Source organism: Balaenoptera acutorostrata, chromosome 6 (assembly GCF_949987535.1).
Source record: "Balaenoptera acutorostrata chromosome 6, mBalAcu1.1, whole genome shotgun sequence".
NCBI lineage: Eukaryota > Metazoa > Chordata > Mammalia > Artiodactyla > Balaenopteridae > Balaenoptera > Balaenoptera acutorostrata.
Window position 1 is genome coordinate 33,377,738 of NC_080069.1, and position 21,548 is coordinate 33,399,285.

At 45.0% G+C, this 21,548-nt stretch overlaps 1 pseudogene; it reads left to right on the forward strand.

Moving 5' to 3' along the window:
- The first annotated feature begins 7,138 nt into the window (after positions 1-7,138).
- Positions 7,139-21,548, forward strand: part of LOC103005762 (dihydropyrimidinase-like) — a 118,253-nt pseudogene continuing 103,843 nt past the window's right edge.

Consider the following 21,548-nt stretch of genomic DNA (forward strand, 5'->3'; position numbering starts at 1 on the left):
CTTCCAGTTATATTAGAGAAATGAAGTATAAAATGAGATGGCACAGACAGTGCAGAGACAGAAAGGTTCTAATTCAGAGGGTGTGGACCCCGGTGGGACAAGTGCAGGTAAAAGGGGCAGCACCTTGACTACTGTCTCTCTCTATCTTATGGTCTTCCTTTTACACTGATGCCTCCAACATCTGGGGCATCAGTCTCGACACTGTCCTGTCTACATAACTGTAAACAGTGTCATGAGGGCTCCAGAACGGCACCTGCTGTCCCTGCTTCAGCCCCAACTGTGGTCACGCTCAGGACCTCCCAGGATTCCTGGAAAAGTTGAGGTAAATCCTAGTAAGGTCCGCCTCTGAATCTTTTCAGCTTTAGACCTTGACAGCATCAACAGCAGGGCATAGGAAGAGTTTTACTAAGTGGCAGAACTGAAGTTGAACTCTCCAGAAGATACCCAGCAACTTACTTTGTTTCCATGTCTCAAGTCAACAAAATACAAAAGACTGAAAGTAGATCAGTGGTTGCCAGGGGCCAGGGCTGGGGGAAGAGGATTGACTGCAAAGGGGCACCCGGAAACTTTTCTGAGTGATGGAAATATCTTCTATCTTGATTGTGGTGGTGGTTACATGACAGCGTGTTTCTGTCAGAATTCATAGTACTGTACACTTGAAAAGATGGATTTTGCTCTATGTGCTTTACTTTAATTTTTGTTAAGAAATTAAATATATAAAATGCATATTCAAACCCTCTTTGGTCTGTGTAGCAAAGTCCAAGTAATTTTTTTAATGATTTACTCTTGACTCTTAAAAAAATAAAACTTTCTCAAAATGAAATCTCAGAGATGGTGGTTTCTGCACTCTCATGTTCATTGCAGTATTGTTTCCAATAGCCAAAACATAAAAGTGTCCATTAACACATGAATGGATAAAAATGTGGCATATATATATATATATATTGTGTGTATGTGTGTGTGTGTGTGTGTAAAATTAATAAACAGAAACCTCAATCAAATACAGCTGGGAGACCAGACGGGGAGCTCTCACCTCCTGCACCTATAGCAGAGCCCCGCAGGAATAATGACTCCTCCTCATTCCTGGCAAGGACTCAGCCAATGAAAAGCCATGGACTCTTTGTTTACTGTAGCCCTCCCTGCTTCTGTTTCCCTCTCTTAAAGCCTGTTCCTTCCTTTGCCCAGTGGCTTGCCATGGCTGGAGACCCCAAATTGCAATCCTTTGCTGATCCCAAATAAACCCATCTTTGCTGGAGAAATATCTGGCAGTCTATTTGTTTCAGGTCAACAAATGGAATATTATTCAGAAAAAAAAGAAGGAAATCCTGCCATTTGCAACAACGTGGATGGACGGTAAGGATATTATGCTCATAGTGAAATAGATCAGAGAAAGACAAATACCACATATGATCACATATGATCTCACTCATATGTGGAATCTAACAAAACCAGACTCATAGAAACAGAGAACAGATTAGTGATTGTCATGGGCAGGGCTGTAAATGAGTGAAGGTGGTCAAAAGGTGCAAACTTCCAATTATAAGATGAATAAGTTCTGGGGACTTAATATACAGCTTGGTGACTAGAGTTAACAATACTGTGTTGCGTACTTGAAAGTTGCTGGAAGAGTAAATTTTAAATATTCTCACCACACACACGTACACAAAGTTGTAACTATGTGAGGTGATGGATGTGTTAACTCACCTTATTGTGGTAAACGTTTCACAATATATGCATATATCAAATTATTACATGTACCCCTTACACTTACACAGTGTTATATGTCAATTACATCTCCATAAAGCTGGAAAAAGTTCTTCTCAAGATCAGTAAAATAATTTCATAAGCTTGTGGATCTCACATTTTAAAAAGTGAAACTATTAATAAGAAGAAAATGCTAGAATAGAGAAATGAAACAGTTGGTTTTGCTAAAAATAATATCTAACAAGCACTATGCTATGGGCTTTACATGAATTATCTCATTTAAAGTGTACAGCCCTTAATGGGTTGCTACCACTATTCAAAAAACGAACAAAACAAACACAACAAAACAAACAGACAAAAGAAAACAACAAACCCCCCAAAAAAACACAAAAAACCAAGAGGCTTAGGACCATTAAGAAACTTAACCAAGAATCCACAGATGTGGACTTCCCTGGTGGTGCAGTGATTAAGAATCCGCCTGCCAATGCAGGGGACATGGGTTCAATCCCTGGGCCAGGAAGATCCCACATGCTGCAGAGCAACTAAGCCCACAAGCCACAACTGCTGAGCCCGCGCACCACAACTACTGAAGCCTGCGTGCTCTAGGGCCTGCGTGCCGCAACTTCTGAGCCTGCATGCTGCAACTACTGAAGCCCACGCACCTAGAGCCCGTGCTCCACAACAAGAGAAGCCACTGCAATGAGAAGCCCGTGCACTGCAACGAAGAGTAGCCTTGACTCGCCGCAACTAGAGAAAGCCTGTGCGCAGCAGCGAAGACCCAACACAGCCAAAAAAAACCCCCAAAGAATCCACAGATGATAGGTGATAAAACCAGAACTCAAATCTAGATCAATTTGGCTCCAAAGTACAAGCTTTTTAATTTTACTTTATTACATTTTTTCTAATCAAGGGGGCGCTTCCTCTATTTCCTTGAGTATTATTTCACTGCTGAAATATAGTTTGCTAGGAAAGCTCAAAATAACTTGGAAACCGTGGCACAGTACGCATGAGGTCAAGGGGCAAGAGAGTTTCTGGAAGCATACATTAGTGCTGCTGGCAGAAAGGGCAGAAGAAACCTTTGAGCCGAGCTTGGTGCTCCTAGGCCATCCCTTGAGAAAGCAGCGTCTTTTTGTTCAAGGGGGGACACTGATAGGCACTGTCATAGGCTGAATTACAGGGCGCGAAGATACCCAGATATCTTTCTAGTCCCTGGAACCTGGGAAAGTTACCTTACATGGCAAAAGGGACTTTGCAGATGTGGCAAAGTTAAGGATTTATTGAAATGAAGAGATCATCCTGGATTATCTAGGTGGCATGTCCTGAAAGTTTTCCCCCAAGGCAGGTCAGTATTGGTATAGTAGATCTGGACTCACTAAATTTGTTTGTTACAGGATGGAGCACTTTTTTTAAACCCTCATGACATTAGTTATCTGAGCAAAAACATAGACCAGCTCCCCAATATTTAGATAACAATCTGAAGCAGCTTTGCAGCCCCATGTCAGAAGTGCTCGAGGTATAAAGAGTGATGGATGTAGGAGTTCATTCCGGGATTACGCTCATCCATTTACGTAACCTGAGGCCCAAATGCAGCCAGGATTTGAACCTGGCTTTAGAGTTTGGACTCACATAATGAGTAAATTACAGGTTCCGGAATGAAAGGCTTACCTCCAGCATTTACTGTTAGGTGACCTTGAGCAGGTCATTTTACCTCAAAAGGCTCATCTGTTAAACAGGGAAATAGTATTTAGCTCAAAGAGGTGTTGCGGAGGACGAAGTAAAATAAGGCATGTGAAGCATTTGGCCCAGTACTGACTTGATTCAAGTACTCAGTAAACCTTAGCTCCCGATGCTGGTATTGTTATTCAGGGCTATTATTTCGTCTTTCTGCCTGGAAGGTTCAGGGAAGAGTGCCCTCTGGAGTTGTGCAGTGGCCAGCTTTCTCTCTCTGGTCCTACAGAGACCACTGCCGGCTGCCAGAGAGAAAGATGTTGTCCCTGCTCATGACCGAAAGGTCCCCCCAAGCATCGTCCCCCCATGACCTACATCTGGATTTACACTCTGTGCTTGGCCCCCTTTCCTAGCACATCCCCTCTGCCTCAGTGGAGGGACCAGAAATAAAAGAGCCCCAAATCTAGAAGGCAAGTCCTTCTTGGTCTCCATTTCACTTATCTAGACCTGAGAAGAGTTTAGCTCTAGGACTATGCCAGGCACTCCGTGGATGGGCGTCTTGTCCCTGTTCACAGAATCACAAGACTTTTGAAAGTGCAAAGGCTGGGTCTTACGAGCTCTTGTCAACTTAGCTCCTCATTTTTCAGTTGAGGAGAGAGAGGCCCTAAGAGTAAGTGGGTTGCCCAGACTCACACCAGAAGCTTGCATCAGAGCCAGGATTAGACGCCTAATTCCCATCCATGCTGCCTACCTGCCTCTCCTATCGCTGATTCAGGTAGAACCTCATCACCCTGCCAGGGACTTTGATCCCAGCGAGGGTCAGGGGACTGGGGCTGCCCAGAGCCCCCAGCTGGGGCGCACTGGAGACGCCCGGCTCTGCCCCCTCTCTCCTTGCTCACTCTGGCTCACACACCCTCGTTGTCTGCTCTTTCTGCCCCACGGACAGCTTTTCCTCCAGAGGAAACAATACCCTGAAATCCCCTCAGAGCCACAGGGGCCTGGAGTAGGAGTGGGGGTGGGTTAGGAGAGTAGGGAAAGCAAACTCAGTGACTCCAGGGCTTCAGAGGACTGAAATACACCTGGGCCTGGTGGCTTTGTTTCCCCAAAACCCTGAGCTGCTCAGTGAAGGAAGTCACCCTTTTCTGCTCTGCCTTTCTGTCCCTTTAGACCATCAGTCAGGGCTGGGAAGGCCTTCCTTTCGAATTGCTCTCACCTACACTTCAAAGTAGATATGTTTCTGTGGGTTAAGCTTTCACAACCTTTGTAACCCTCCTTTAAAATGAGTCCTCTAAGGAGTAATGGGTCCTCAGACACACTTTGGTATGTTAGTTAATCAAACTGATTCTTTCTCCAGTAAGAAGAAGGCAAAACAGCAGGAGTGTTGCTTCCCGCCTTCCTCCAGTGCCAAGATCATCGTGTCTGGGATTACTTGTTTCATGCCCACTGAGGGCCCGTGTGTCTGGGTGCAGAGGTGGCTGAGTAGGGCAGAGAAAAGGGAGGTGAGGGGTTTCTGAGGACAAGCTTCCCCTCTGAGCACGTTTGCTCGCCTCCCACCCGGCAAGCTGGTGGACGACATCCGGCATCTAGACATGCCCAGCGTCTGGACAGTGGTGGCCAGAAAGGGGGAAGACACCTTCTTTCTGCGAGCTGGCTTTTCTCCTTAAACTTACCCAACACTCTCTTCTGTGCGGTCAGTGAATCTCAATGAGCTATTTCCTCCTGCTTCAGTGACATTCTACAAATCCCCTTTTCTGATCAAGTTTGAGTTAATTAAAGGTGGAGAGTTTATGCTGCATTGTGTTACAGGGCATTTTGTGATATAAAGTGTCTGAGATAAAGAAACCTTTGAAATCATCATCTGAGCTTCAGAAAGGATGTCACAACCACCCTGACACCCAATCTTACTTTCCTAGAGTGCTGTTATGTGTGTAGCTTGGCAGAGTTGCATATTTATTATTCTTCTTTTCATCTTTACACAATGGTCTTTTGACAATAATTGCATAACCTTCTTGGGCTTCTTATTCCTGGCTTGACAGCCAAATCTATGGCACTTTATTGATGTTTCCTAATTTTTAATCATTTTGAGGGTTGTGTGATCTGAGACTTGAGGAAATTTGATACTAATAACACCTTGCATTCCACTATTAAAAATGCCATCTCCGAGGTCACATGTGACCGACCACCTACTCCCCAAACTCGAAGTACCTTCCCATCCTCTGTCAGTTGATGGTTGAAAAGGACAAAAGAACCAAAGTAAACCAGCTGAAGCAAACACTGGAGAGTCTGAAAGAGGGGACATCAGGCATGGCTGGTTCCAGGAGCACCAACGGTGTCATGAGAACCCAGTTCCTCTCCATCTCTCCTTCCTGTTCTCTGTGTTGGCTCTGTTCACAGGACTATTCCCTTGTTGTCTTTTACTCCCTCCAGGATTCAAGTCCAGCAGCAAAGAGAAAGCCCCTCATCTGCTCAACCTAACACAAGTTAGGATCAGCTCTCACTGAGCACAGTTAGTCTTCTTGGGACCCGTGTCATCCCCGAACACATCACCGTGGCCGTGAGGACTTCCTGCTGTGATTGGAAGTGCTTAGAGAAGCAGATCAGTCCCAGAGCCGGAAGTCCCATCAGTTCCACCCAGGCGAGTGTTCTGAGAATGCACGGGGAGGATTTCCTGCTAAAGAAACTCCAGTGACTGTTGGCAGAACGAGGAAGAGAATAGACGATGCAGCAGCATGCGTCCACCACGCTCCCTGCGGCATTCGATCTCGGTGCTCTTGAAATCCCGCATTGCCGTCTTCCCCCACGCAGGGCTCCCCGAGCTCCCTTCTCTCTCACGGCTCCTCCTCTGCCTTCTCTTCATCCTTCTCACCTGGGAGGAAGGGGGTGGTCCACAGCTGTCCAACCCTATCCCCTCAGCTTGACCACGTGGAGGTCACACTCAACTTGCCATCACCTTCTTGGCGTCTTTATCCAGCTGTTCCCTCACCCAGAGCATCGTCCCTCTTCCCACCCCTCCTCTCTCCATGTCCACGTCCTCTGCGTCCTGCTTCAGATACCTCTTTGTGAATCTTCCATAGCTAATTTCCTTCAAGGCAGAAATAAACTCCCCCTTTCCTCTCAACTCGTATCTTTAGCCTCTCTCGAAGGTAGAATTTTCTGGTTTCTTTATTGTTATCCATTGAAATATGTATGTGTGTCACTGTTGGCTCTTAGCTCCTTGACGACGAGAATGTCATTTATCTTTGTTCCTCACATAGTTAAGAATATTTAAAAGGAAATCCAGATCAAGTGGTTCTTCGGGGCGTGGGTATTTTCATTGCTGCTGGTGGTGTCTGTCTGTCTGTCTCCCTCCCTTCCTCTCTCTCTCTGCCTGTCTCTCTGCATTTTGGTACAGACACACTCTTCATAAAGGGAAGAAATGAGGTGGATTTCTTTCCCCAAAGTGCCTTTTCTTAGAAAGGAAAACAAACGTCCCTCATCTTTAAAAGTGCCTCCAAGATTTTTCCCTTCCAATGACTGGAAGGGAAAAAATCTCGGTGTACATCCAGGGTCTGGACGTACACCTGGATTCAGGTCGGCGGAACTTTCAGGTCAGAACCCCGCTGACCTCTGCGCCCGCCCCAGCCTTTCGCGCAGGCCCAGCCCCCCGGGGGTGGAGCCGCTCCTCCCCCACCCCCTCGCAGCGGGTCCTTGATAAACCCGGAGCCGGGCCAGCGCGCCCGCCCTGTGCCGCCAGAAGGAGGGCGGCTCCGCAGCGTGTGCGCTCCTCGCCATGGCGGCGCCGTCGCGGCTCCTGATACGCGGGGGCGCGTGGTCAACGACGACTCGTCGCAGGTGGCCGACGTGCTGGTGGAGGACGGCGTGGTGCGGGAGCTGGGGCGCGACCTGCTGCCGCCCGGGGACGCGCCGGCCGGGCTGCGGGTCCTAGACGCCGCCGGCAAGCTGGTCTTGCCCGGCGGCATCGACACGCACACGCAGTTCCGCTTCATGGGCTCGCGGTCCGTGGACGACTTCTACCAGCGCACCAAGGTACCCGCCTCGCCGCGCCCTGCACCCCGGGACGCCCGCCGAGCCCTCAGCCGCCTCTGAGGCTGCCCCCCGGGGTCTGGCCGGGCCGGCTCGCGCCGGCGTCGCGCGGGGGCCTGAGGGGCGGGAGCGAGGCGCGCGGGCCTGAGGGGGCGGGAGCGAGCCTCGGGGGCCTGAGGGGGCGGGAGCGAGGCGCGGGGGCCTGAGGGGGCCGGAGCGAGCCTCGGGGGCCTGAGGGGGCCGGAGCGAGCCTCGGGGGCCTGAGGGGGCGGGAGCGAGGCGCGCGGGCCTGAGGGGGCGGGAGCGAGGCGCGGGGGCCGGAGGGGGCGGGAGCGAGGCGCGGGGGCCGGAGGGGGCGGGAGCGAGCCTCGGGGGCCGGAGGGGGCGGGAGCGAGGCGCGGGGGCCGGAGGGGGCGGGAGCGAGCCGCGCGGGCCGGAGGGGGCGGGAGCGAGGCGCGGGGGCCTGAGGGGGCGGGACTGAGCCTCGGGAGCCTGAGGGGGCCGGAGCGAGCCTCGGGGGTCTGAGGGGGCGGGAGCGAAGCGCGGGGGCCTGAGGGGGCGGGAGCGAGGCGCGGGGGCCTGAGAGCGGGCGGGAGCGAGGCGCGGGGGCCTGAGGGGGCGGGAGCGAGCCGCGGGGGCCTGAGGGGGCGGGAGCGAGCCGCGGAGCCCCGAGCGGGGTCAAGGCACCCACGCTGAGCTTCCTTCTTCTAGGTGGCCCTCCTCGGTGGCATCAGCCCAGCTTTGGCCAAGCTGGGCGCCCCCTACTCACTTTGGGTATTTGTCCGGTTTACGGCAGCCTATTCCCGCACCCTCGTTTCTCTGCACCCCCTCCTCCCGAACCCCTCTTTTGCACTGGGTGTTCTGTGGAAGTCCACAAGTACTCCATAAAATCGATAGACTCTTTTAAGTCGACACTCCCAGACGTTTGTCCCCATCATCCATCCCCAACCCAAATCGAGTGAAAAATCCATTCACCCGGAAGTTACTGCCGTCACTCAAAAGTTGCCAGTGCGGGGAGGGTGATGGTGATGAGCCCACGCGTCCACAGTCTTTGCCTCCACCCACCAGCCGAAAAAGTACGACGCGGACAGGGGTTTCCAAGAGAACTGTTGCAGGAATGGTCTCCCAGCACTCGCACTTGGCCTGTCCCCACCCCTTCTCCGACGTGCTTGCCCCGGGGACATTAAACACAGACCCTGATTCTTGCAGTTTGAGCACCTGCATCTTTACTGATGGTGTAGGAGGGTCAGATCACAGGTCCCCAGGTGAGGGAGGCTTGGGTTTCTCTAGACACAAAGGTCTAGAGGCTCAGTCTATGAAAAGAACCTTAAACGGATCTTCAGAGCTCCCGAAACCAAGATCAGGAGATGAACAGGGCAGCCTTACAGGAACGTAAAGTTAAAACTGCCCGCAGCACTTTGGCCGGAGCCAAACCTACACCCTCCTTGAGGCTTGCGTTTGGGGATGTGGTGGGAGCAACGGCTCCTTGCAAAGTGGAAGTATCGATACCCTTAAGGTCTAAAATGTCACGGATGCGCGGGTTTTTTCCTCGTGGGCCACGCCCTGGTGTGTGTGAAACAGATCGGGCTGTTTAGTGCAGGTACAGGCTGCAAACACTTTCAGAGCAGTTTTGAGGCTATATCCGTTACCCAGCCGATTTCTAACCGTTTTCCTCTCCTTACACCTCTCTCCCTCCACGTTCCCCAGTCCTCTAGGATAGACCAGAATGTTTCACAGAAAAGAGAACCATCTGACCCAGAGAGAGGGGTCTGGGGCAGGCTGCTGACGCCAACATTTGCAAAGCGTCCTCCTATTTACTAATTATCAACCTTTATCATCAGGCCAATGGTCAAAGTCGTTTGTAGGAAGGATCGTTATCTGTTTTGAAGAGTATTCATTTTTCTCTCTTGCTAAAACGTGAAATTTGCTAAATTTCATTGAATTTATGTTGACATTTAAAATACGTTTTTTAGATATCCAAGCAATACACGATTATAGACAATTGGAAAAAAATAATAGGAAAGTAGAAAGAGGAAAAGTATTACCCATAATCTCCCAGTCAGTGACAACCCACGTTTTGGTGTATTGTCTTTATGGTTTTCATATGCTTTATTTTACATAATTGAGGTTGTATTGTGCATGTGTGTATGAATGTGTGTACCTGTATTACAAAAGTTTTGTAACCTGTTGTATTCAGTTATAGTACATGCACTTTCTGTTATCACAGACTCGTCATTCACTAAGTGCATTGCTGATGGCACGGCATTCCACTGACACCCCCGTTTGCCAAGTGGGGACCTGCTGCTATGGCTGACCATCAGTCACCAGACCCACTAGCGTTATTCCCCCTCATTATTTCCCTTTCTCTGATCAGGGTTCCAGATGAAGCAGCCAAGAAGAGGGGTTAGAATGTTGCCAGGGCAGGACATTCCTTCTCATTCTCAAGTTTATCTGTGCATGCCCCAAGACCCTGGGAGGTGGTTCTTAGTTTTCTATCTGTTCTTGGCCATTCTGGGATTCCAGTGTGGAGAGATTTACGGTTCCATACTTAGAAGGCAGGTTTTTGTAGCATATATATATATATAGTCTGTTCTCACCATTTGAAAGAACTTACTCACCAGTTGATTCTGTAGGCGTTTCTGTACTTAAAGGTTGTCAAAACATTAAAGGAAAACATGTTTTTCATGAGCTTAGGATCACAAGCGGAAAATGATATGGTCCGAGATAAGGTCAAAGATTTAGCAAAGACTAAATTCACGTGGAACATTAAACAGTACTCACAAAAGGGCCAAGTTGCAAAAGTCTACTGCAAAATTGGTTGGTTGAATCCCAGGACATCCCCATCCCCCAAACAGATGAGGCTCCATAAAATGGAACCAGCCAGGTAAATACAGATAAACATGAGCATTAAAGTATTGGCCTGAGTTCTGAAAGAAGGGCATTGTGGAGTTATTTTGTCCTCTTTTCTAGAGTCTTCACGATAATTCCCAAGGCAATGTTGATGGAGTTTCTGGTTTGGGGAAACAGGGACAAAGAAGTCTTTTGTAAATGCTCATCATATTATATACCAAACTTGAAAAACATCTTATGAATACTGTTAAGTAACATTTACTTTATCAAGTCCGTGCTATGTACTAGACACTGTGCTAAACTGTGCATTGTCTTCCAACAATCCCAGGTGCCATTGTCTACTCTTCGCAATTGAAGAAACTGAAACTTAAGTCACTTGCCCAAGGTCGCACACCTGGTAAGTGATAGAGTGGCTCTTCAAATTCAGGACTGCCTGCCATCCCTAGAGCTCTTACCTACTAGGTTCTCTTCCTTTCTGAAATGATGATTGAAAAAAAGTCTAATGTTTAGATTCGTCAGAATGGCAGTAGGTCGATGAAAAAGCTGTAAATGTAAAGTGTGTGTTACTGTGAGAAGTCTTTTGTGAAAGACAGAGCAAAGTCATCTTTCAGAAATACACTAGCCCTACTTTACCTTCCCGACACTGGAGGCAGTTAAGGTTGTCAAAATAAATACACATCTCATGGTGTGGGTTTGTGAGACATTTATACGTGCATTTATAGCCACATCATCCCTAAGGCTACAGAAATGGGTACCTTAAGTACAGAAAGCCATAAAGTAAGAACGATATATCATGCTTTCAGGAGATGGGCCCCAAAAGGTTAGACCAATAGCTGTGTGCTTCCTGCAAGCATAATGCTAATCATTTATAATATCTGACAAACAGAAGGGATACTATTTGTGGTGGTCTATGTATTGATCACTAGATTGTGATGGACCCCAGTTTTAAAAATGAAATATAGGTCAACCAAAGGTTACATATTTTGGAAATCTAATTTGTGTCAGAGGTAGGTTTAAAGCTTATAATTGATTTAGTTAATTACAGGTAAAAGCTTTCTATCTGATGTAAGTAATGGAAATAGCGTTCTGCTTTAAAGAAATCATATTTCATTTTGTTGGTCTAGACTGGATGTACAGTGGTCTTCCAGTAATTCAGTATCCATCGTGAAAGACAGTGGGATTTTTTTATTCAAATGGGTATTGAAAATTAGATAAACTTGAAGGAAATACGACTTTGCTTTTACTACATCCTGTGATAAGAGAATGAATTAAAAGGACTTGGCCAGTCTTCAAATATATGTATTTGTATTCAGACATAGATACAGCTTGGCATGGGTGGACTCACATTGAAAACCTGGCAGCATCAGTAGCTGGCAAAAGGATCTTTTTTTTTTTTTTTTTTAATTGAGAAAATGCAGAACACTTTTTTTTGTAAAGGACAAAAAGTCCTCAAAATTATCAAGAGAGAAAATTATACTTTGCTCTGGAACATTTTGGTAAAATGCCATGGAGGTGATTACTTATAATAAGGCAGTGGAAGGTACATGATTAAGCACATATTTATGGTTGTATTTATAGAGCTTCCTCACCTGGTAGAAGAGCTGTGATTCAGAGAGCTTGGTTACAAAGCAAATCCCTTTTTTTGTTTCTTGCTGGTGCTCCAGGATGGTTTTCAGAAGCTGTGCATGCTGACTGCATGACCTTGGGCAAGTCACTTCCTCTACTGGTGTTGTCAGCATTTCCGTATCTGTAAAACAAGGCAATAGTTAGAACATCTCGGATTAAATTTTTTTTCTAAGTAATGAAAAATACATATATTTATCGTTCAGGAAAATGCTGGAGCATTATATTCGCTGATCATACATAGTTGAATGAAGACACTGCTTTTTTTTTTTTTTAAAGGAAAATACAGAAGAGTATAAAGAAAAATAATATATAAATCATCTATAATTTCAGCATTTTGCTTTTAACATTTTCCTTTCAGATTTTTCTTTTTGGGGGCACATATAAACATTTTTCCTTCTACTAAATGGTGCGTACACTTTGGAATCAGCCTTGTTCGTTAAACCTTTCCCCCACGGCCTTCACTGTTGTCAGAGAACGTGATTTCTGTGGCCTGTTGACATCTCCGAGGCTAAGTCCCAGATCTTTCTCTCTGGTCTTGTATCTCTTCCGCATCAGGCTTCCATTTCTGCCCATCGACAATGAATGTCCCACAGGCGCCTCAAACTTCAAGTGCTCGACCCATTTTTCATCCTCTGTTTCCCCAACTGTTAACAGCTCCACTCTCATCTTGTTCGTGTTGGACATTTTGGTGGTTTCCAGCTTTTTTGGCTTGTGCATAACAATGTTGTGACGTAATTCATCACTCAGACTCCTGATGATTGACGTAGAAATCACCCCTCAGGGTGAAATGCCTGGGCTAGTGAGTGTTAGATCCATCCTAAAGGAGTCTAACATACATCCAAATTGCCTTTCAATTTATGCCCCCCTCACAGCAGTACATCCTAATTCCCATCTCACTGCATCCTAGCTAATTGTGGATATTGACTTTTTTAAAATCTATGCTAATTTAATAGGAAAAACATAGAATTTCATAATGTTTTTAAACAAGCATTTCTTTAATTGCTTGTAAGGCTGAGCTTTGAACATTCTTGTGTTAATAACTTCCATGTTCCAGCTGTAAGAGTGTATAATTCTGTCATTTCCTTCAGTGGCTATTACTGATTACAAAGTTAATCTTTGCACTAATCAGAGGAAGAAAATAAAACCATCTCAAAGATTAATTCGAAACCACTTGACATTAAATAGGGCTTTGGGCCTATTGAAGGTATTGTGTGTTAGGAATCCTTTCACTGAATTTTACAGAATCTGGGACTTGCCTTCTTTCAGTTTTCATACTTGAGTTTTGCAGGCTTTTCACTTCCACTGCTTGTTTTCTCCCCCATTTATCTGGACTGCATGCCTTCAGTGTCTGACAGGGGTAGTCAGGATTCAAGGTTTCCTTGACGTTGCTGTTGGGAAAGAAAAATTTTTCCTCTAACCTCTTATGTTTAGTTTTTGGGGGCCCACAAATTAAACTGACAAAAGACAGATTCACAAGAGAAAAGACAGATTTTTAAAATTCATGTACATTCAGTGCAAGTTCACAGAAAAATGTGCTTCAAGGAGGCAGTTAGAATTTGGGGCTTCTATATCACCTTAACAAGGGAAGGGGAGGGGAAGAAGGGCACTTACGGAAAAGCAAATGACTTTTAGGAAAGACCAGTGGGTTCTTAGGGGAATAGATGGAGATACGATAGTTCATGACGAGGTCTATTTAGGTGCAGTGCAGGCTTCTAGTCTCAGGTGGTAAGAGTCATCTTCCTGGAAAGGCATTTATGACAATTCAGTTCTTTTGAAAAGCTCTGCTTTTAGGAAGGTAAGGGAGTTCAGGAAAAAAAGCCTATTCTCAAATGCCTTCAGCTCAAAATGATTTTTATGCCGCGGTGGTACATTCTGAACCTTGTCACTGCCGTCTAATATGGAATAACCTTAAGCTAAGGAATTTTCAAGTTGATAGTTATGTTCCGTGAATTCAGTCAACAAATAGTTCTTGGGAACCCACTACGAGCCAGGCATTATGGTTGGGGTTATAGAGATGAAAACTGTGGTCTTTGCTCGCAATGGCAGACAGACTGGAGGTATAGGGGGTTCTAATTTATCTTGGCTTTAATAATAAATTCTATACAGTGGACTTTTGGACTTGTAGACTTAACTTGGACAATTTGTGACTATTTTTGAGTGAACAATTTTTGATCTGGCATTTCCCCTTGTGCTTAGTAACCATTTATAATTGCTGGCATCGCTGGGCTGCATTTCCAATAGGTGAGCCTCAGCAACTCCCCAGAGCCTTCTCTTCAACACCGTTCTGTGCTTTTTCTCAGATGTCAAGTGACAGTTGAGGGAGGACACTGCAATTTTTCTGTTATGCTTCATTGCATCTAATAGAGGAATTTCATGTTATAGTGATAGTCATGCGTTCCTGAGCCCTGAGGATCTGTTCACACGTAAAAGCTTAAAATAAACCATAATCTTTTTTTAAAAACAGGAAATTATTGGAGGCATAGATATAGAAATAGGCTATAATTCTGTTTTGTTAAAAGTCCTCGTTAACGCTGATGAGGTAATGGGCTTGGGACAAAACTGAGCGTTCAGCTTTCAAGTGTGCTCAGAGTCTACATTCTACAGTAACATTTTCATAGAAGGATTTCAGAAACCACACAGCCAGGGCTAGCAATATTTTTGAGAAACAAAATCTCACATGAATATGCAACTTGCGCAGCTTTCCCACTTTGCTGTTGGAAAAGTGAACCATCTTAATTCTTCCATCTCATAATTTCTGGGAGACATTCATTGGCCTCTCTTCCTTTCTTCCTTCAACATTTAAAGAGTATTTATGTACCAGGCACTGTAACAGGCACAGGGCCTATGGAGATGAAACTACATCAGCTAAATCAGAATCTCTGGGGGGCAGGAGAAAAGTTCCCTAGACCATGCCAGTGTGCAGCCAGGGTTAAGAGTCGCTGGACTAGGTAGAGAGGGGACAGGGAGAGAAGAGTATGGGTGACTTGTCTCTCTGAGGTGGAAAGGAACTCAGATCATGCAGGGCTTTATGGGCTGTGTAATAATTGTTTTCTTCATCCTGAGAGCAGAGGGAAGTCAATAACAGATTGGAAGTGGCCCAGACTAACTGGTCTAGTCTAGTCAGAAGATGAGGGTGGCACAGGGCAACGGAGGTGCAGACGCAGGAAGTATGGAGACTCATGGAGTATGTAGGGGAAGGGATAGGTTGCTGATGGATTGGATTTGGGGATGTAAGGAAGGGAACAGGTAGACGTCAAGGGTGCCTCTTGAGTCTGTGGTTTGCACGGTGGGATGGGTGATGGTGTGATTAATATTTCACATTTGGGGAGGCAAGGAGTGTGGAGAGGCACTGTGGAGGACATCTTTACAAAGCTGGATATGCTTCTAGAGTTGGAACGTAAACTGGGATCATGAAGTTTGTTCTCGTAAGTCTTAGTGACTATGAGAAATCTGAAAATTCAGCCACGTGTTTTTCTCCCTAAGGCTCAAATGTACTGTTGGATTTCTTTTTGTTTTATTTGGGTCGAGCAGGTCCTCTGATCAATTTTAGTGAAACAAAGTCACTTGTTCTAGGATGAGCTTAGAAATGAAAATTCAGTGACCCCATAAAAGGAAAGAAAATCCTTGGGATGCTTTCAATAATGATTTACAACCTAATACAGTCTTAAATAAAGTCTTGTGTTCTGTCATATTATGACCCCACTGTTGGTTAGGAGTTTATCCCAATTTATGTTCTATCACGTTTTCACCTAAGACAGCACATGCTCTTTTCCCCTCAAGACAAGGTTTTAGACAAATTGGAAGGTTTTCAAGGGAGAACAGCCAAAGTAATTAGGAGCTGAAAGAACTGATTTATGAGCCAAGATTAGAAAAGGCAAACGCATTTTGTTTGGCTAACTGACAAATTAAAGGAGAAGTCAATCAGCAATAAATACAAAGGAAACAATTAGGTTTTATATAAAAATATGAAAGAAATTTTCACCCTTTACTGGTTCTCCCTCCCCTAAACTCTCTTCATTCTTCAAATGTTGATCCTGGTGAACATTTTGTGAAGTGAATCTAGAAGCATCTGATGTTAAAAGCAATTCAATGAATACTGAAAATATCCAAGGTGAGCTAGGAATGAGATGTTCTGATGAGTTGGTTTGCTGGATAAAGTTAATTATCCCATGGCTAACAAGTGTGTGGAGGCCAAGAAGCACTGATATGGGCCTTTCCTTGTAAGTCTTCTAGGGGCGCATTATTTCAATGGCAGCTGTCGCAGTGATGAACATCACATGAGCTTAATGAAGTTGCGTCTCATTTGTGAATTTACAATTTATAATTTGATGGGACTTGTTTTGTTTTGGTATGGCTTTGGGTTTCCTAAATGCTTGATTCATTTTACCAACCTATGCCTTTCTCCAAGTAATGATTCACTGATGACCTGGGGCAACAGGCTGGAAGTCAGATCACACTAAATGGAAGATGGGATAAGGGGGAATGGCCTGCATAGGGTTGAGGCCCAGAGTAGGCTGAATGTAAGACCTCCTGCTCAAAGCTGTATCCTCCTCCATGTTCCCAATGAGGAATTACCAGCTGTGAGACCCTGGAGAGTCATTTGACCTCTCTGAGCCTCATTATCGTCAACTGTAGAATAAGAAAAGCAATTTCTACCTCTCAGGACTATAGCAAGGCTTCGTTCAATGAGCTAACGTGTGTAAGATGCTTAACCCAGGACTGGGCATTTGAACAAGCTCTTCTTTCAAGAGGCAGATACTTCCCGGGAGGGGCAGGTCTCCTTCACAGCTCCTGGTGTCCCCTCTAATTGGGATTATAGAACTGCAGCTCTGGCACGTGGCTCCCTGGATCCAGTGGAAAGAAGGCAACGTTTCAGATCTTGAAATAATAGGGATTTGAGATAACTTTGGGCAGCCAAGGGACCCTGGATAACCAGAGAGAACCGAAGAGGCAGGAGGAAGAAAGAGGTTCCAAGGAGGCTGGGGCGCTGACTGTCCGGCCACTGTTTGCCAGGTCCCAGGGTAGCAGCCAGGATCCCTGCGGCAGGTGGATGGATAAAGCCCCAGGGGTTTGGAAAAAGACAGGTTCCGTTTTCAATCCATTGCCTAGGATTGGCCCAGGCTATCCTGTCCCAGGCACTATAGTTTTTCTAGATCTGTTCCCATTTTGAGGGTGAGGAGAAGGAGGAAATTAGGGAGGAGAAACAGAACAAGAAGAAACCAAAGAAGACAAGTGGCTGCTCCTTTACTGTTCATTAGGGAGATAGAGCATTTGTGATAAATCCTTATTTATGGGCTTTTAAATGATAGCCCCAGGAATTTCAATTTGCTGTAGTTTAAAAAGAAAAAAAAAAGTGGCCATTTGACCATCACATCTTCAGTCTCATAAGAGGCCCATCGAAGTTGAACTACTTAATTTATATGGCATATGCGTGCATACCTGGATTTGTATCACATATATGTAAAATCTTTATTTTTTCTTCTTTTGAAAGTTAGGCTTTGTTATAGAAAATGTAGCAACTACTGAAAATAAAATTTAACTAGAGGAAAATTAAAAGGATCTGTAGTCACTCCACCCAGAAACAGCCACTGGCTCAGACCTGTTTTGTTTTCTTGCTAAGGGTTGGTATGTTCTGGAGCATGTTGCCATGGCGTCTCTCTCTCTCTGGTTATTTCCCCTGACCTTGGGACCCCTCTGGCCTCCTCTGCAAGGTGACTGCCTCATCTTTCTCCTGCGTTTGAGTGCTCTTCTGCATCGGGGCTGCGTTTCTCTGTCTGCAAACACACAGAGTGGACATGTGCCTGAGCACCTCATGCTCAGGGTGCTCTCCGCAGAATTCATGCTCCCTCCAAAGACCAGATCGGCTGCCCTCCTCTGTCCCCTCATCTGCCACCTCTCAGTCACTCCAGCCAAAATCAGCTCCTGGACTCCCGTCACCCCCGCAGACAGCCAGCCACTGCCTTGCCTTCTGGGAACCATTGCTTCACACATCCCAGTCATCTTCTTTTGAAGTACAGTTGGTTTACAGTAGTATGTTGGTTTCAGGTGTACAGCATAGTGAGTCAGTGTTTTTGCAGATTATACGCCATTATAGGCTATTACAAGATAATGGGTATAATTCCCTGTCCTGTACAGTATATCCTTGTTGCTTATCTGTTCTATGCATAGTTGTTTGTATCTCTTAATCCCATACTTCTTATTTGTCCCTCCCCATCTTCCTTCTCTCCTTTGATAACCACAAGTTTGTGTTCTCTATCTGTGAGTCTGTTTCTCTTTTGCATGTACATTCTGCCCTTTACCACTTTTCTGCTGATGCTTCCTCACGGACCCTTTTCTCAGAGTTTCTCCCCTGCTGTCAACTGTTACTGAAAGCACTGGCTCTGGAGCCCAATGACCTGCGTCCAATCTTGCCTTTGTTACTCTCTAGCTGTGAGATGTGGGGAGTTATTTCATGGTGCTGTTCTCAGTTTCCTCAACCCTGAAAAGGGGTTAACAATACGACCTGCTGCAGAGCTGATGAGATGGTTAAAACACTTAGGACATCAGAATAGTTCCTGGCACATAATAAGCACTCACTACAAGTTAGATACTTTTATCCTTATCGGCAACTGCACATTTATGTCCTAATGCTAATTCAAATCCCAGCTTCCTCTGATCTGTTTCCTTCCCCTGAATTCCCAGGAGTCTTTTCCTCTTCTAGGGAGCTTAGCAATTTTAACTTCCCTTTAGCAATTCCTATACCACATTTACTATGGAAGTGTACTTGCTACCTATTATTACCATCTGATTATTTTATTATAATTGTTTGTGCATGTTTCTGTCTCCCCCTCTAGACGGTCTGATTATTTGTGTGTGTCTGATTATTAGTGTGTCACATGGTGGAGTGACCAGGTGAACCACTGGGGGGTCCAGTTTCTTCCGTTTAGTCCCTTAGTCCTTGCTCTGTACAAGATCAAGAAATGGGCAGATCAAGAAATGGACGGTGTCAAAACACAAGAAACTGGTGATGTTGGTTGCTTCCTGGAAGTCAGAATTGGAGGGAAGACTTTTCATTGCATTGTGTGTAACAGCCCACTCACTCCCTGTAATGGCTTACTTGGGTAGACATTTTTTTTGGTAATAATTTTATTAAGATGTAATTGATATACAATACCAGTTAGCCATTTAGAGTGTACAGTTTAATGTTCTTTAGTATATTCACAGAGCTGTGCAACCATCACCACAATCAATTTTAGAACATTTTTATCTCCCCAGAAAGAAACCCATACCCTTTAGCTATCACCCCAACTTTCCCCAACCCCCCTGGCTCCAGGCAACCACGATTCTACTTACTGTCTATGGATTTATCTCTTCTGGACATTTCATATAAATGGAGTCATATGATATGTGATCTTTTGTGACTGGATTCTTTCACTTAGTATCATATTTTCAAGGTTCATTCAAGTTGTAGCAAGTGAATCAGAACCTCATTCCTTTTTATGGCCAAATAATATTCCATTGTATGAATATACCACATTTTGTTTATCCATTCATCAGTAGATGGGCATTTGGGTTGTTTCCACTTTTTGATTATTATGGATAATGCTGCTCTGAATATTTGTGTACAAGTTTTTGTGTGGACATGTTTTCATTTCTTTTGGGTATATACTTAGGAGTGGAATTGATGGGTCATATGGTAACTCTATGAGGAACTGCCAAACTCTTTTCCAAAGTGGCTGCATCATTTTATTTATATTTCTACCAGCACTGTATCTAGTTTCCCCACATCCTGCATGTGATAGACATTTAATATGGAAAGAATTGCTCTTTAAGCTTGATTTTCTAGTTCAGTAGACACTAAAAAAGTACTTTCTTCCAACACTTTAATTAACAGCACTTTCTATTAGAAAAATGCCCTTCAGCCTCAAGGGATATCTGTCAGAAGACATTTTAGAAGGAAGAAGGTGAGAAGGTTAATCTGCATTCGAATAAAAATATAGAGCCTAAGGAATTTTTTCTGGTATTGTCATTATACCAATAGGGATTTCTTAAGAAATGCAAATATGCATTGTTTTGCCATGCATAAGGCAATTGTTATCAACAGATAAAGTACAGGATCCTGTATAAATAGTGAGATTTCTGAGAGCAAAAAGAGTTGGAGTGGGACCAAGTGACTTAAGGACAAATAAAAATCCATTGAAGTAAGCAAGAACAAGGAGATAGAATAGAGCTCATGTAGCAGCTGGGACCTTGGGAGCACTCGGCATGTCTGGGGGCCTGTGAGTGGGGGGGAAGGTGACAGGGGTGCAGACCTGGGAGGGAAGCTGGTGGCACTCCCTTCTTTGTTGTAACATGACCATGTTTCTGGTGGTGAGATGAGTCAATGTATGAAAAGTGGGGAAATGCCTGATTCTAAAGCAGTGGTGCAAAGGCTCATCACTGAAGCTTATGAAGCACTTACCGTGAGTCAAACACGGTATTAAGCACTTTATATACGTCACCCCAGTTTAATCCTCCCAACAACCCTATGGTTCAGGTACAATTATTGTCCTCACTTTACAGGTTAGGAATCAAAGGCACACAGAGGTTAAGAAATTGCTGTCTACACTCCCATGTTCATTGCAGGATTATTCACAATAGTCAAGATATAAATAAATTAACGTGTCCATCTGTGAATGAGTGGATAAAGGAAATATGGTGTATGTGTACAATGGAATATTATCCAGAAAGAGGGAAATCCTGCCATTTGTGACAAAGTGGATGGACCTTGAGGACATTGTGCTAAGTGAAATAAGGCAGACAGAGAAACACAAATATTACATGATCTCACTTATATGTGAAATCTAAAAAAACCAAACTCAGAGAAACCAAGAGTAGAATGGTGGTTGCCAGGGGCTGGGGACGGGGCGCATGGGGGGAATGGGGAGCTGTTGATCAAAGGACACAGACTTCCAGTTATAAGGTGAATAAGTTCTGGGGATCAAATGTGCAGAATGTACAGAACAATACTGTACAAGGAAAGAAGGAAGGAACAAATTAAGGAAGGAAGGGAAGGAGGAAGGACGGAAGGAAGGAAGGAAGGAGGGAAGGAAGTGGTTAAGGAATTGCTCAGAGTACCATAGCTGATAAGTGCTGAATCTGAGCTGTGCCCTGGAACCAATAAGCCTCTTTGGTCGGTGCCCTTAACCAGTGCACTAGTATATCCCTGCCTATGTTTTTTTTTTTTCACCTACATTGTCTGAACACAGCAGTTAAAACCACATTTAACCATCTTTTAATCTTAGTTTAAATAAAATCAAAGCCAGTAATTAGTCAAAGACGTGATTTAATAACTTAATAGTTTTTAATCCAGTTGTAATGTAACATAGTGTAACATGCCAGGGAAAATAGAAGCTTCGAGGCAGATCGTGCAGGGCCTTGTAGATCATGTTTAAAAGATTAAACGCTATTCCAGAGGCAGTGAGAAGCATTCAGTTTTAAGTCTTGGAGTCAAGGGGCCCCATCTGTGCTTTGGAATTTCCCCCTAATTGCAAAAAGGGGTTTGCATTGGAGGAGGAAATAAGAGCAAAATTGGGGACATAAAGATCAAGCTGAGGGGTGACACTAAGACCAGAGCATTGGAGATGGATTACAGGGGACAGCTGAGAATTAAGGAGTCACCAGTTGGTTGTGGGGAATGAAGGCGAGGTGGGAATCAC